Source organism: Cricetulus griseus, chromosome 2, assembly GCF_003668045.3.
Source record: "Cricetulus griseus strain 17A/GY chromosome 2, alternate assembly CriGri-PICRH-1.0, whole genome shotgun sequence".
In the NCBI taxonomy this organism is placed as follows: domain Eukaryota; kingdom Metazoa; phylum Chordata; class Mammalia; order Rodentia; family Cricetidae; genus Cricetulus; species Cricetulus griseus.
The window spans coordinates 257,595,016-257,611,940 of record NC_048595.1 but is presented as its reverse complement, the minus strand read 5'-3'; the positions used below and the strand labels follow the sequence as shown (position 1 = coordinate 257,611,940).

The 16,925-nt window shown below is 43.5% G+C and overlaps 1 protein-coding gene across 2 annotated transcripts in view; it reads left to right on the top strand.

Moving 5' to 3' along the window:
* Window positions 1–4,322: 4,322 nt before the first annotated feature.
* Dse (dermatan sulfate epimerase) overlaps window positions 4,323–16,925 on the top strand; it is a 66,023-nt gene continuing 53,420 nt past the window's right edge. The window contains exon 1 of one of the 2 annotated variants that reach the window (XM_027402126.2): window positions 4,323–4,407. The gene's annotated coding sequence lies outside the window, so the exon portion shown is untranslated. Of the gene's footprint in view, window positions 4,408–5,306; window positions 5,459–16,925 lie in introns of those variants that run through there. The other variant, XM_027402127.2, reaches the window with a different exon arrangement.

Genomic DNA, 16,925 nt, shown 5'->3' with positions numbered 1-16,925 from the left:
TCAATCAGCATTCATTTTCTAAATTCCTTACTGATGTCTGTAATTCTTTATAGTTCCCAGAAACCGTGTTCAAGAAAAATATGAAATAGTTCTTTTGGTCCCTATAAACCCAAGGGAAAGGATCCAGCTAATTTCTCACATTTGCTCAACAAATATCAATTGCGATTTTCATCAGAAACCACAGATGGTTTTTTTTCAGCAGAAAACCATCCATTGGAAGTGTTATTTGGGAATGAATGGAGAATTTCTCTTCTCTCAATCCAACATGAAGCCATAGACAGGGTTTTACCTATATGAGAAGTTTAGAGATGCCGAATAGCTGGCTTGGTGGGAAGAAGCTGAATTTGAAGTCAGCAAATTGAATCACTGGTGTTTTAAGCTATTTATAGTTTCAGAAGGTTCACTTCCATTTTCTGAATCTCTGTTTCTTCATTTTGTTTTCTTTGTTCTTGTTTCTGGTCCAACAGACCTCAGCACTGCAGGCTATTACAGATAACATGGGAACTATTTTCCTACTGTGATAAATACAAAGCTCAGTAAACTTGATTGGGCTGAATTAGCAGCTTCAGAACAGGCCAAGAGAAGAGTAACAAGTCAGGGATGGCAAAGTCAGGCCCAAGTGAGAAGGGCTGGAAAAGCCATGGGGGTGTCTGGCCAAGACCAAAAGCTTAGGAACGGAGGGGGTAAGCTTACCAATATTATTCACCTGTAGTATGAATCTATTGCTCAATGTTGCTCTCACTGGTAGTAGGTTTTAATTTGTGTATGTTTACCTTCCCTTTTCCTGGAATATACTTGGTATTTGTCATCATGGTATTTAGTTTTTGCATCAGTCTCAAAACCTTCTTTAGACTAAAAGGGGAATTGTAGAAGCAGCATCTTGCCTGTGAACCTGTAATGGTGGCCACACCCCTTTGGGAGTGATTTCAGGTGCAGATGGAAGTGGAAAGAAGAAAGCATGAGGCGTGCTCTCTCTCTCTCTCTCTCTCTCTCTCTCTCTCTCTCTCTCTCTCTTTCTGGTCATGGATCTAATTGGAAGGGCAAAGAAATGCTGCGGCGGTTATTTATTTTTTTCTGTGTAAGTTGTTCCCCAATAAAACACCCATTTATCATTTATCTTGGGTCTAGTGTAATCATTATATATGCCTTCAATCACCAGGCATATATAACTCCAGGAAAACATGACTCTAACAGCCAAAATCAAGTCTGCTGTGCCAATGCCCAAAGAATGAGGTAACACACAATGCCCAAGGGATGAGATATTGATAATACAATTTTACAAATGGTGTGGTTTTTGGCCGAGAGGGAAACCTGTTGTAAGGGTTAAAGCAGTGGCTTAGACCAAGATTGGCCACTGAAACCTTCAGAGCAGATTTAAATTTCATGGAGTGAATTGAACTCAAGGTAAGAATAGAAACCATGGACTTCAACTCTGTGTAATATTGGCATTTATTAGGTTATGCCAAGAATCAAATAAGGACAACAAGAAATATTTTGTTCAAACACTAATGAGGAAGGAATGCCTTTACTTGAAATAAATGGATGCCATAAGAAAAGCAATTCTTCTGTCTTGTCTACAGGGAATGGATAGAAAACCCAGACACAATGAACAGAGTTAAGTGAAAACTGAGTGTGATGAACAACTTGTAAGAGAATAACTGTTTCTCTAAGACTTAACTTCTCTTGCTAAAGCATTTACACTTCAGCAAGTAGTTTATAGTAAAGACTTCTGACTTGAATCAGAAGAAAGGGCAGTGAACAGGAAAAGACTGAAAATGGACAAGTGGAGGGGAAATGAACAAAAATAAATAAAAGCTTGTTTCTTTTCTTTTAGTTTCTTCAAGACAGGGTTTCTCTGTGTAGCCCTGGCTGTCCTGGGACTCATTCTGTAGACCACACTGGCCTCAACCTCAGAAATCCACCTGCCTCTGCTTCCTGAGTGCTGGGATTAAAGGCATGCACCACCACTATGAGGCTAAAAGCTTGTTTCTAAACCCAAGACAAGAAACCTAATAGAAGCAGACAAAAATTAAAGCACTTCTTACTAAAGTCACATCTGGGCACTTAAAAAAGAAAGAGGCATGTTGTGGAATATTATTTTAACTATGTAAAGATGTGTTGGATTTGTTTCACCTTGCCTGCCTAAGACACCTGATTGGTCTATGAAAAGCTGAATGGCCAATAGAAGAGGGATTGGTGGGGCTGCCAGGCAAAGAGAATAAATAGTAGGAAAAGAAAGAACAGAAGGAAAAGGAGAAAGAACAAGGGAGAAAGAGAAGGATGTGCCTGGGGCCAGAAGCCAGGCAGCTAGCCATGAAGACAGCGGGAAAGTAAGAGATGAAAGGAAGAAAGAGAGAGAGACAGAGAGAGAGAGAGAGAGAGAGAGAGAGAGAGAGAGAGAGAGAAGGAAGGGAGGAAGGGAGGGAGGGAGAGAGGGAGGGAGGAAAAAAGAGAAAGAGGTGAAAATCCCAGAGGCAAAACATAGATGAAGAGGAACAGATTAAGTTATAAGGGCTAGCAAGAAACAAGCCTAAGCCAAGGCCAAACATTCATAACTAATATTAAGTCTCAGTGTCATGATTTGGGAGCTGGTTGGTGACCTAAAAGAAAAAGCTTGATTAATTAGAATTAACAAGAATTCAATAAGGGGCTATTTTCTTTTTTGACAGTGCTGCTATACCAGTAGAGCAGACTTCTTTCTGATGGAGACACCACTTGCTGTCATTTGCAGCTGCATCTGAGAGGACAGGGTCACTTTCTCCTAATATCTCGAATGGGATGTCTTTAGACAAGAGATGAAAATACAAGCAGGTAATGTGGGCTTTCACTGATTAAAATACTCAGCAAGAACATTCACTTCAGTGCCAGTTGGTAAGGGAAATCACTTACAAGGTGATATAGTATACAGATCTTCATTACAATTAGGCAGTGGAATTAACCATTATGTTAGTAGTTACTGAGCAAACAACAAGCTTAAAGAATAGGTCAAATTTTTAACACAGTGGAACTCAATAGAATAATATAGGAGTGTTGGACACAAACTGCAGTGAATGTAGGTTGGAGAAAGTCTGTGGTAGCAGGTAGTTTTGTGGAAAACAAAAACAAAAACAAAAACAAAACCCCCCAAACAAACTCAAACTTCAGTGAATGGTAATACAGAAGTCAGTGCTCCAAGGATATATGTCAGAACAAAGCCATTATACAACTTTCTACTCTGACTTTTAAATGAAAGTTTGGACACAGTTCTAGGGATCAGGTTTTAATGAGGACACTGGACAAGGGAAAGGTAACAGAGATGGGTATGTACTCAGACAAACTGAAGCATTATCCAGTAGAGTCAAGGATAGACAACGTGTGGCTGCAGTGTGGCTAAGAGTGCACGTTGCTCTTGCAGAAGACACAAGTTCAGCTCTTAGCATCCATGTAGGGCAGTTCACAACCACTCTACATTTAGTGCCCTCTTCTGGCCTCTGTGGTCACCTGCAGTCACATGCTGGGAGACATACCCACAGGGAGACAAACATGGACATGTACTTATAAATACAAATAAATTTAAAAAAAAAAAGTGTGGTCTATGGACTCCAGAAAGCAGAAGTGGAAAGACTTGAGAGGTACCATGGGGCTCTTTGCAAATCAATGTCATTCACATGGTCACATCAGTCAAAGGGGGTTGGTAAGCACATGGCAGTGGGTGATGTACTTCCTTTGAAGAATTTTCAGTCTAGTTTCTCCAAGGTTGAATAATCAATGGTCATTGATCTGATCCACCAAGCAGGTATGGGGTTCCATTATCAAAACATTTTTTACAGTTCTTTAATGATATTAAGATATTAGCTGGGAGAATCAGTGGCTACAAGTTAAATGAGATGTTTTCTCTAGTCATTTTCCACTTTGAGAAGACAAGTGGAAATTCACTCAGAATTATATACCACAGCTAGACACTGACACAATTTGTCCTACTAAAATAAATACCTTAGCACAGTGCCTGAAATAGAGCAAACTTTCAATAAAAGGCATTTTATTGTATGTAGGGGGTAGTATAATAACTATTCTACAGATAAGAGACAGACTCTGAAGGTGGCTTAGCTTTCCAAGGCCCCCAGTAAACCACCGAGTAAGGATTTGAATATTAATTCACAGCTAATACTGAACTAGGCTCTGTCTCCTTCCCTCAGGCCACCGCTAAAATATCAGGAAGTTTATGCAAATCGGTGATTTATCTGAGTTAGCATTTCAAACCCTAACAGTAGTGTTGTTTTCCTTTTTAAATCTGTGGTGAGGAAGCTCTTGATTGCAAAATCCTTAACCTTTCCTAGCAGTGGGGTTGTCTCTCAGCACTCAAAGCACGTCCTAGCAAAGATGGAGAAAGCCTAGGGGCTGAGTGAAACTGGGCATTCTGATGAAAGGGTAAGTGACTCACACACCTGCCATGCCATTTCATAGAATCTAGCTCTACTAGGTTAACTACCTTAACCCTGAGGGAGGAGGTCCCGCCCTGGCCTGGTTAGAAAGTTAGTTTTCATTGAAAGAATAAACAGAACTTGAATGCATCAGCCCTCCCTCTCCTCTGTCTCTCTCTCTCTTACACACACACACACACACACACACACACACACACACACACACACACACACACACACACACACACACACGAGATAAGATAGTTTCGCTTGTGAGCTGTGAACTCCAAGTGGTGTGTCCCCAACCCTTTATCTTTGCTGATTAAAATCAGTTCAGCTTGCTGAATTCGGAGCGGTAGGACTCCCCGGATTTTGTTGCTCTACTCTAGGCGACAACTGCTTCGGATTAGGTGATTTCCCCCCTTCTCTTTCAGAGTAAAACTCAATTCAGGAAAAGGGGAGGGGGAGGGAGGCAGGCAACTGGAGTGTAACTATTTTGGAGCCTGGAGAGGGGATTGGGCACCAGCGTCGGGAGTGGGATTCTTTACATTCTCAGCTTTCCTCTTCCAGCGCTTTGCAGACGCATCGGCCCCTCCCCCTGGGCCTCCAGAAGTTATCTTTTCTTTGGGTGCGATTCTAGAGTGGAACCTGAAGCTCACAGGTCACCAGAAACCAGAGCAGCAGGAGCCAAAGCGGCAGGGCAGGACAGGGTGCGTGGGGTCTCGGTCGCGGGGCTGGAAGGCTGGGGACCACGGAGGAGAGCACGGGCCGAGGTCGAGATTGGGCCGCCCGGGGGTCCTGTTCTCCCCCTCCCCGTCGTCGCCTCCCGGGCTCTGCTGACGTTGCGGCTTCCTCCGCCCCAGGCCGAGCCCTGCCGCGGCCCGCCCTTCGCCGGCGGTCCCCGCCCCGTCAGTCCTCACGGTCGCTGGAGGCTGCAGCGTCGCATCCCGGGCGCGGCGCCCTGGGCTCGGCGTGCGCGCTGAGGGCCGGACTCCAGGGGTCCGGAGTCTGGGCGCCCCGCGGGGACGCGGCGAGAAGACGCCCCGGAGGACGGAGCGGTGAGCGGGGGTGGAGTGGGGGTCGGGGCGCGGGGTGGGTGCCGTGGGCCACGCACCGAGAAGCTTTCCTCCTGTGAGGGACGGGTCCCCCTGCCAGGCAGCTAGAGCCACGTCCCCCGCCGTGCGCCGATCCCCATGAGCTGTGCATCCCGGCTGGCTCGGCGGGCTCCACGGGTCTCCCATCCGAGTGCCCAGCACGGAGCCCGGCTCCACAGCTGCACGGAGTAGTGAATAACGGGGACTGGACGGGCCCGGGACTCCGGTGCTCCGGCAGGATTGGGTGGCACAGCCTCGTGTCTCCTTCCTTCTTTACACCAATCATCTAAGGATGGTGGAGATCGTGTGCGTCCTTGATGGCTCTGCCTGTGCTGCCTCCGGACCAGCAAAGCCGGTACTGAGCCATCCCCAGCCGCAGGATTCCAGAGCCCCTGCACTCCATCAACACATCAACACCCCGGGGTGGCTGGGTAACCTCGCCCGGAGGCCGCCTGGGCCCACCCCGTGTGTGTGTGTGTGTGTGTGTGTGTGTGTGTGTGTGTGTGTGTGTGTGTGTGTGTGTGTGTGTGTGTGTGTGTGTGTGTGTGTGTGTGTGTGTGTGTGTGTGTGTGTGTGTGTGTGTTGTGTTGTGTTGTGTGTGTGTCTTGGGCTGGGGAGCACTGTAAGCGATGCCACATGGACTCAGAACTCAGAATCTGTCCCGTCTGAATCTGAGCTAAGTTGTGACCTGAGAAGTTTTTCATCGTTCCTTTGAGGCAGCAGCGTCGGCTTAGGCCAGCTGGCGTTCATATTGAAACCCAACCCCTGGCTTCCAATGTGAGAAGCCAGCCTCATTTACCTGGAATGCTTTAGGTCAGGAATTGACACGTTGGTTTCTAGAGACTTTCTAGTAGATTCTTGAAAACATTTGGTGTTTATTGTTGCTTAGTCAACGATATATTAAGGAATATATTAACTCCTCCGTAGAAATACTTTCATTATCTTTAACGTTACAGAGTTTTCACTTTTAGTAATTCTGTTTTCTTAAGTTTTTACATTTTCTTAATAAACGATAGTATTCATGAGGTGAAATTTTAAAATATTTATTATTATTATTTTAAAATGATGGGTCTGTCTGGAAGTATGTGCTTGTGAGTATGGGTGCCGACAGAGGTCAGAGCAGGACATCAGATCTGCTGGAACTGAAGTTACAGGCTGTTTGGAGCTTTCTGATATGGGTGCTGGGAACTGAACTCTGGTCCTATACAAGAGTAATGCCAGTTCTCGTACTAATGAGCCATCGCTCCACCCCTTATGAGATGAAAATATTGGGTTAGGTGTTTTGTGGAAGATTTCATACTATACTTCTAAAGAAAACTACAAAATGTAACGTGCCTGGAAAAAATAAAACATCATCACTGGAGTCACCCGAGTGTTTGCTCATGCACTATTTTCCTTTCAAGTCCCCGTAGGGACGTGGACGTGGTACCCGGTACCCCCTCCGCCCCACTCTTTTTGTTTGTTTTTAGTGTAGTAAAATCTATTTTAGTGAAAAGGGAGAAAAAGTTGGATTTAATATGTGATTTTAGTGATGCCTCGGGATGGGCTTAACCAAAAGTACCAGTGCTGGTAAGTAGGGGCCAGGCAGTGGTACTCAAGAGAAATAGCTCCAGCTTTCTTGGAGTTTCTTTGTCTGTAGAAGGGGAAAATATGACTGAGCAACCTGGAGAACTTGAGTGTTGGAAGGTTCATGTTATGCATTGGGATATGTTATCAGTTTCAGTCTCACTAATTAAGCGAACACACTGGCCTACGGAGTAAATTTTAATATTCAGACTAAAAAGAGATAGTGAAATCACCCAGTAAAAGACATTTTTCCCCCCAAACAAAGTACCTTGACAGGGAGGGAAATTGGAAGAAGGATACAGTCTATGCCTTTGCATGGTGGGGTTTTAGGTTCTGTTCCTGGTCCTGCTGGGTGGAGATGGTTCCACATTTCTCCCTCGACCTTGGGGTCTCATGGAGAGAGAGGAAACACGGTAAGAGGTCAGCTGGGTTTGCCCGGTGAAGTCAGTTTTGTCTTAGGGAGCAACACTTGTCTGTGTGTCTACTTAAGTACTTAGCAGTAGTTCACAAATAGGCTAGTGTGGTCCACTTCAATGAGATAAGTGGTGTATCTGATGCAGAAGGTTGAAGTGCTGTCCTGCAGGGACCTGGGGTTATCCCTGAGAAGAAGTTCTTCACTTCACAGAAGTTTCCTCCTGCCTCATTATAGAAAATTATTTCACTCTATGAGACAGTTTTAAGATCTGTGAAAATGCATTCTGGGATGAAACAAACCTTTTTTTTAAATTCCCCCTCATTTCTTTATATTATTTGTGATAGAATATTTTGCTATTTATTTCTTCTTGTCTTGGTTCATCTGTGTCACATGAGAGAAATCCCATAATTCTTAATATTATGATTTTAACAAGTGGAGGAAAAGAAGGGGGATAAACAAAGTGATAATCTTTGTTTTCAAGACAGTCCAAGAAATCAGAGAGTGACTGATTACAGCCTAATTCAAACATCTTTTCGGCCATTAAAATGTCTCAGTCCTAAATATAGTAAATATTTTAAGATGCTAACTTACCATTTCATTGCCCTTAGTTGTGTTTGGGGCAGGCATTTGGGGGAGAACCAGGGCCTATTATGGTGGAAACTGCATCAATGGAAGCTCCATTCCATTCCTGAGAGGGGCTGGGGGTTAGCCATTCTGAAGGAGGGAAAGGCTCCTGAAGAGTTGCTATGACCAATGATCCTACTGAAAGAATGTCTGACACAGGGCAGGACTGTTCCATTTACTATGTTTAGTGCCTTGAGACTTTCTCATATTGGAATTACATTATCTCTTCCTATTGTGATTTGTAGACTAAACTCTCTGGAGGTAGCTAAATTACTAGCAGATGTTTGGACTGCACAACCCAAATCTGTGTACCTGTAGTCAGGGGTGGACATGGGAATGAAGCTGGTGTCTAAACCCGGATATTCACTGGGGAAATTATCTTCCCATAAAATCCATATGATGAATAGTGTCAGTGGGAAGTGGAGGTCAGAATCCCGGACTCCTGAGACATTGTCCGCATCTGTTTGCTGGTAGCAAGAACTGGAAATGTATGTTTCCGAAATCCTTCTCTACTGTCCCATTCTAAATGCAAAGTCTCTTTTAAAAGTTAGACTTGTTTTTCAAAGAAAATATTTCTGCGTGTACGATAAACAAATGTAGCACACAAGCCATTTCTTGGTCTTTGGAGTTTCAGAGTTCAGTGTGATGTAGGAGGGTGATTTGCTTAGCTGATGGCAAAATCTTCCAGAAATAGAAGAAAACCAGAAAGTGTTGGGCACAGGGATAAAACTGGGCCATTACTTTAACTAACTCTCATCTACAAATTCATAAGCTGTTAGTCAGCTGGAGGATGGACAATGACCTTGATAGATCAGACAGATACCTGCGTGCTTAATGATTTTAAGTGGCCCAGTAGTCTAGCATTTTGCTCAGAGTATACCATGTCACATTTTAGCCTAGTAGAGATGGAGCGGGAGGTAGGGATGTGCCTTGTCTTCATGGTAGACCAGTGGAGATGCTGAAGGTAGGAGACTCCAACGATCATTTTATAGGTCATCTGTGACATACCTTAAACTGAAAGGGACAACATAAATTGCACACATAATGCTACTTTGTCCAATGTACCTCCAAGTTCACGTTACTGAAGGCTCACATTTCAGGTGTCTACAAATATGCTTTCTTATATTTTGTAGTCACTGTCCATGAACTGTCAGCTCCCAGAATGCTCATGTACTTCTCAGGCTTCTGCAACTGTTTACAGATAGCTCCCCTTTTGTCCTTAAGCTCTCCTCTTCCATCCCCACCCCACCTCACCCAAACCCCATCTCAGCTTGGTAAGGACCTCACTATAAGGCCTCCTCTCAAGCCTGCAGACCCCCAGGCTGCATTCTCATCAGTTCTTGTGAATCAGCTTTGGTCTCTAACTGGCCTGGATGAACTATCCGCAGTGCTGCTAATTGCCTTATGGCGACAGGCTGCAGCCTGTTGGAGGGTTGAACTCTGGATTCTTTTGCCAATGCCCACAGAAGTATAAACCTGCCGGAGAAGACAGATTCTCAGAGTCTGTTCCTTTGGGTCAGAGAAGAAAGAGGGTGATTTTAGTTTGGAAAGAGAAGAAAAGATGCTGAGGCCATCTGTTTGTTTCTTGAATGGAGTCATTTGTTCAGTTCTTAACTCAAGAATAACACTGAATTTTAATGTGTGTTAAGATTCTCCTTGGGTTCCCTTCTGTGTGTTTCGGTTCTTTTGGAATCGTTTGGAAACATGATCTTTGTAGATATGTGAAGCTGTTCTCAAAGGAGAAGAATGTCTATGTTCAGTAATATGTACAGGCTCTGAGAATGAACACGATATGCTTCGGTGTTCTGTGCTTGAATATTTGTTAGGTGAGTCATTATTGGGCTAGTGAAAATCTTGTTATAAAAAATAATTGTAATAAATATGTAACTAGCTGTTCACATTGGTGCTGGGAAGTCTGAACTCAGGTCCTTTTGCTTGTGTGGACATTGTACTGACTGAGCTCTCTCTCCAGCCCTTACACATAGGACATGTCTGCTGTGGGCTGTTTGTATCAACTTTGTCCTAAACAGGGTCAGAAGGAGTTTGTCACTGAATGTATATATCTTCATGCCAAAACAAAACTTTTTGGGGGACTTACTTGTAGAATTCATAGTTACTATCTTCCTCAATTATTGTGTAATAGCTAGTCATATTAAAATCCCCAGTATTCACACTCTTTTAGGAAAAATGGAAGACTTTTGGCATGGTAGTGATGCTGAGGCAGGAGAACTTCCTTAAGTTCCAAGCCTGAGCATATAGTGAGCTACAGGGCTACATAATAAGACCCCATCTCAAAGGTCAAAACTAAACACAAAGATAAAAGACATAAAAAAAAATGAATAGGCCCCAGTCAATTTAAACAGCTATCACTTAAATCTTTCTGCTTGAGATTGCCAGGTCATACTCACATGCCATAGGGTTGTAAAGTTTTATTTGTTGATCAAATCAGGTGTTTATTTTCATGTGCATGAACAATAGGTGTTTAATGCAGAAGATACTAAGTAATAGGCTTGTAGCACAATAGCACACATGGAAGACCCTCTAGGAAAACTCAACCAGCATTTTATAAATCCTGAAAAGAGTTTGTGAAGGAGTTGTGCTCCCCAATTTGTATGTCTATAATATTTCTTTGAAGTCACAGGGGATGGTACTGGCTTTCCGGTTGCTGTGGCTGCTAGAAGAGGAGGGTGTTTGCTGACAACTCCTGTGTTGGTAACCACAGCAATTTTCAGGTGATGTCTTTAATCCAGTATAGATTGCTCCCTTTCTGAATAACTGAGTGACTTGGCAGCACTTTCTTCCAGATTGGGGTATAGAAGGGGATGCTATGTTTCTAAAGCTACTTAGATGCAGAGGTTGCCGGTGACAAGAAACCCAAGAGCACAAGTCACTGAAGTAGATCAAAAATAGTCTGTGCCAAGCTTCACTCCAACCCAACACACACAGATAGGAGTGAACTCCAACACACACAGATAGGAGTGAACTCCCGATGCCAGGGGAGGTGCTGACCCTCGACACAGTGCTGACTGTAAGCTGTTCTTGAAGCACCGTTGTTTTTATTGTCTGAATATATCTATCAGTGCATTTCTAGAATTCCACACTTTCTTGGGAGAACCTTTCTTTTAGCAGGTCAGTGATGTCATTGCAGGAGGTACAAAAGGTCTCCTTTCTCTAGCCCCAGGGACAATCGGACAGGAGCCAGCTGGCCTTCGGAATCACCTGCTGTGTTTCTGCTTCTCTTATGGGAGGGGATGGGCCAGGCAGGGAGGAAAAAGGAATCTGAAAGGGAAAACTGAACAGCTGTTTTCCATCTTCCCCTAGGAAAGTGGGGTTTCTGCTGACCACAGCCAGGCTTTCCTGATGTTTTTGTCCTTTAGGGTGATTTCTGGAGGCCTTTGAGCCCTCTGGAAAAGTTTACAACCCGCAAAGATGTGTGCTGTGGTGCTCTGTGACTTCTCTCTCACCTGAACTTGAAAATCATAGAAAATAAAAATGATTTATTTAAGGAATGTAAAAGAAATGGTCAGTTTTACTTCTTTAAGTGACAGTTGCCGCTACAAGTTTTTTTTTTTTTTAGCTTTTTTACTAGAGCTTGGTATTAATTGGCTGGTTAAATTAATTCTGATTGTGTAGGGTTTTTTGAAGCTTCATTCAGGCAGTTATTATAGAGCCCTATGCTTTATTATCTTCATACTTAAAAGAAGTTAAAGTAAAATTTTATTAACAAACATTAACTTGGTAGACACATTGCATAATTACTGTCATAGTCAAACTGTCTAATTTATCCATCATTATCATATTGTACCTCAGCTCTCTTAATTTTTTTTTTTTTTTTTTTTGTCATTTAAAAAAGTCTTAGCACCGGGTGGTGCTTTTAATCCCAGCACTCAGGAGGCAGAGGCAGGTGGATCTCTGTGAGTTCCAGGCCAGCCCTGTCTACAAAGCTACACAGAGAAACCCTGTCTTGAAAAACAAACAAACAAAATCTTGGGATCAGGCTCCACTGTTCCACTGGACTTTTGCCTATGTCTTGTACTTTTCTCTACTCCAGTTCTAAGTGGGGGCTTTTGTTTTTCTTTTGTCTTTGGTGGTTGTTGTGTTTTAATAGGTAGGATCTTATGTAGCCCAAGCTGGCCTGGAACTTGCTGTGTAACAGAGAGTAACCTTGAACTTCTGAGCCTCTTGCTCTAGCTCCTAAGTGCTAGGGTTATAGGCACGTGCTGCCACATCAGGTTTATCCTCATCTTTGCTGTGGTAGCCTCAGATGGACAGAGGGGTGGAATCTCAGTGGTCACATGAACACGTGGGGCCTTCACCATTCTTGTGGTCACAAGAGGGATGTTGCCAGTGCCAGAAAGAGCTCTGGAAATTTCACATAGGAACGTTCTTTTACAGCCAGAAAAGGGATCAGATCCTCCAGGACTGTAGTTACAAGTCCAGATGGTTGTGAGCTGTTCTTGTGCTTTTGGGAATCGAACCCAGGTCCTCTGGAAAAGCAGCCAGTGGTCTTAACACAGAGCCATCTTTCCAGCCCCCAGAGAAAGGTTCTTACTGCAGTGTTTATGGTTAACAAACAAACAAAAACCCAATAATAATAGTTTTTAGAAACAGTGTGAACTTTTTCATTTTGTTTAAGAAGATAATTTCAAAAATAATGATTCTATGGCTTCCAGGTAGCACATGTGATTAAGATGTGATTTTTATGTGTATGTGTGTTTTTTTCCTACAAAAAGTGGAAATTAGGCAGTCAGCTGAGATGAACCCAGTTTGGGGATGCCATGGGCATCCTCATCTTAGACAGTTGCTGTAAGTGCTTACACAGTGGTAGAGCCTGTGTTTGCCACAGTTTCCCTTCCCAAGGGAAATTGATTCATTGGACTTGCCGAAGATCCTCCGTTATCTTACCTCAGAGTGTCTTCTTTTGTTTTCTCTAGTTTTGTTTCTTTTAGTCTTTCTTTGTTTACCTAGTGTCTTCCAAAACCTAAAGTGTGTTCCCGACCTGTTAATTTTAGTCAACCGTCCAGTTACTCTTTCTTGTACACTAGTTTGAAATGTCAAGATCTGCCTCCCCCACTCGAAGAAATTAGGATTATTGGAGCCACATTCTGTTGCATTTGTTCTATTTAGATTCTAAGGCTTTTCCTTATAGAATGTGTGGATTTAATGTGATTTACATAGAGTTACTATGTAGATCTTAATGAAAAGTAGCTGACTGCCTGTTCAGGGAGTTTTAAAAGTGCAGTTTCATTTCAACCTGTTAAATTTCATTTTTGAAGTTTGAGGTTGTTGACCTGTCCAATATCTCTTTGGTGGGGAAAGTGTGTATGGCAGTGACTATTTACCTTACAGAATTGCCCTGGAGTGACAAGCCCCTGGCCTGCAGTGCAGCTAGGCAGGCAATGTGCAAAGGAGGTTACGAAGCAGATCCTTCATTGTGTGCCTACACTTTTTTTCTTCTGTAATTGCTAAAGCCACTCACTGTTGGTTCAGTGACTGCAAATTTTAGAAGAGATGGGTCTGTGTTGTTTGGGAAAGAACACTTTGATGTTTAACTTTGCCCAGTGCACTTTTGAACTGGAGATTCAATGAAAGAACATTAGACCTGTGCCATAGGAACATTGGAAGGGCTTAGTCCTTAAGCAAGTATTTGCCAGGTTCTTTTGTGTTTGAAGGCATATCTGGATAGCAGGAATGGGGGTGGGGCATGCAAAACAGATATGATGTGGCTTTTGGCCATGAGGAATTTAAAATCTGCTGGGCAGAGAGTGACTCTGACGCTTAATGAGATGAAATAAACACTGAGCTGAACTCCAGGACCACAGAAAGGAAGAGAGCAGAGATGATGGGACAGAGGGAAACCAGCTGTGAAAGGATAGGCACTTGGGCCTGGAAGGGTCTTATGCAATAAAGGGAGGAGGGAGGACACCAACGCAAGTGGATAGGCTAAGGAGCAAAGGTACAGGAAAAGGAGGGAGTGGAAATGGGGTGGCTGAGTTGCAACTTGTATTATCTCTCTGTATGTCATCCTGCCTTTCCCCTTCCCTTCAGAGGCTTTTCAATGTTTTCATGCATGTGGTGTGTGTGTGTGTGTGTGTGTGTGTGTGTGTGTGTGTGTGTGTGTGTTTACAGGTAGGAGTGAGGCTCCAGACGTGGTCCTTTCCTTACCCTTTGTTTGAGACCACGTCTCTGCTTTGCTGTTTGCTACTGCACATGCCTGGACTTCTCCTGGCTCCTCCCATAGGAGCACTGGGGATGTAGATGATGCCACATGCTTGGCTTAGGCTCAGACTCAGGACATCAAACTGGTGCAGCAAGACAAGACCGTTGAGCCGTTTCCTAGACCTGCCACACATACTTTTTTGAAAGGCCTGTACTTGACTCTGTAGGAGTGACAGATGACTAAGCCTCAGTCCCAGTAGCTTGTCCCTGAGTAAGTGAGATCTGTCTCACATTCCTTTGGGATCCACAGAGGATCAAGGTACAATGTGAGGAGGAGAGATATTTATAGATGTTTAAATACTCAATATGCATTATAATTAGTCGTAAATGTATAGTAGAGACAATTAAATCTGTATTCATTCTTACCTACCCTGTTTTAAGGCCCAGTCAGATACCACATCCTCAGTGTGTCTGTTTCCTCACCCATGAAGAGTGCTAGTGTCTATCTCCTGCTTGCCTGGACTGGCACCATTCTCCACATAGCCACAGTCAGCCGAAGGTCTTAGGGTATAGGGATGCCCCCCCCCCATATCCCAAAAGGATCTTGTGCCTTCTTCTTTTTAGTGTGTCTTCTGTGACTTCTTTCTGTTTGAAGTTGGAGATGACGATAGGGTCTCAGGTAGGGTTTCTATTGATGTGACAAAACACCATAACCAAAAAGCAACTTGGGGGAGGAAAGGGTTTATTTTCTCTTGCAGCTTGTAGTCTGTCATTCAAGAAAGTCAGGGCAGGAACATGGAGGCAGGAGCTGATGCAGAGGCAGTGGAAGAGTACTGGTAACTGGCTTGTTCCTCATGGTTTGCTCAGCCTGCTTTCTTAAAGCACCCAGGACCACCAAGGCGGGTGAACTGGGGCCTCCCCATCAATTGTCAATCAAGAAAATGAACTACGGGGCTTGCCCACGGGTCAACCTGGTGGAACAATTTTCCAATTGAGGTTCCTTTTCTAAAAAAAAAAAAAAAAAAAAATCAAAACAAACAAACAAAAAAACTCTAACCTGTGTCAAGTTGACAAAGAACTAGCCAGCATGGATAGCAAGATAATTTTTTTGGTATTACACCTGCACTGGATACTCTGATACATCACTGTCCACCTTATAAGTGACAATGGGAGAGCTGAATGCTTTTGGAAAGGGGTAAAATGTTAAGTGTAGGTGGTGAGGATTTACTAAGGAGCCAGGAGGAGTCGAGTGAGCAGGTCGGTCTGCACTGTTTAGTAAGAGAAATTGCTGCTTCCTCACCTATGGTTGAGGATCGAGGCTCCATAAGCCATCGAGGAAGCTGGAAATACCCCTCAGACAATCTGAGTTACTAGTCAAGATTAATGAGAACATGTAGACAAATAGCAATTTCAAATGACGAAAGTGCTAGGGACACTCTCAGAGTCACGTAGAAAACCAAAGTGTCCTCATGGATTGAAGTGGCTGCTTCCAGCTTGCTTGAGGAATGGGGCACTGGGACATTTGTTTTTTATGGAGAGAAGGACAGGGAATAGGTGTCCCTGAATGAGTCAGATACTTCAAAAACCTGTCAACTTGAAAGGATCCGAATGGTCATTTGTCCACTTCCCTCTTCTCATGTAACCCAGGCAGTTACCTAGAGACAAGGCATGAATGTTTGAAAAGGGAGTCTTCTCCAATACAGGCAAAGAGAATTCCATCAGGTTTGATCAAAAGAAGTAGCTGGGGGAAGCTAGCTGCGAGTTGAGGCGGGGATTTAAATGGTAAGGAGAACATGAAAGTTTGGATAGAAAAGTTTACAGAAGAGATTAGGGTCAGGAGGGACAAATAATGGTGCTAACATTGTCAGCATAGGATGCTAAAGACACCACAAAGGACAGTTGACTCATCAAGATGAGGACACAGACACCAAGTCCAACATTCCTGACCCTCTACACAACCACAGACACAAATATTCAGCATTTGGCTGTTCCCAGCTCTGAGCTGCACTATTTCTCCCCCTCTTTCCCATCCTCCCTCCTCCTCTTCCTCTTCCCTTGCTTCTCCCTTTACTTCCTTCTTCTAGTCAGAACTTTTTCGTAACGACCTGCCATATGCAGTCGTAGCTCTGGGAACCTTGCTCACATTATCACACATCTTTCTTACAGCCCTGTGGCATGTTCATGTTTATCCCTGCCTTACAGACAGGGAACTGAGTTGGAATGTCTGTGAGAGCACATTTTTTATCCTATACATCTAGGTCATTCATTCATCCCTTCTTCTCCATTTCTTTGTTGCCTCAAAATGGGTTTCCCGATAGTAGCTTAGCTATAAATGTCACAGTAGCATTCTTAGCACAATCGAATGGCAAGGCACAACAAATGGTAGAGTATGAATTCTCTAGATGAAATGCCAGCCCTTCCTTAATTTAAACCTTGAAAATAGTAATACTAATAAAGCCTCTATACCAAATAATTAAAAAATGGTAATTATCACTGGAAATAGGGTTAAATGGACTGACTTTAAATTTCAAAATAGAATGATGTATATCAAAGCAATTTTGCCAAAATCATCCAGCAGAGCGCCCAGTGAGAAGGAATGGGCCGCTTTAACCTACAGAATGGGGCAGGTGCTTCAGTGTATTTTAAAAGACCCAAGAAGTCTCATGA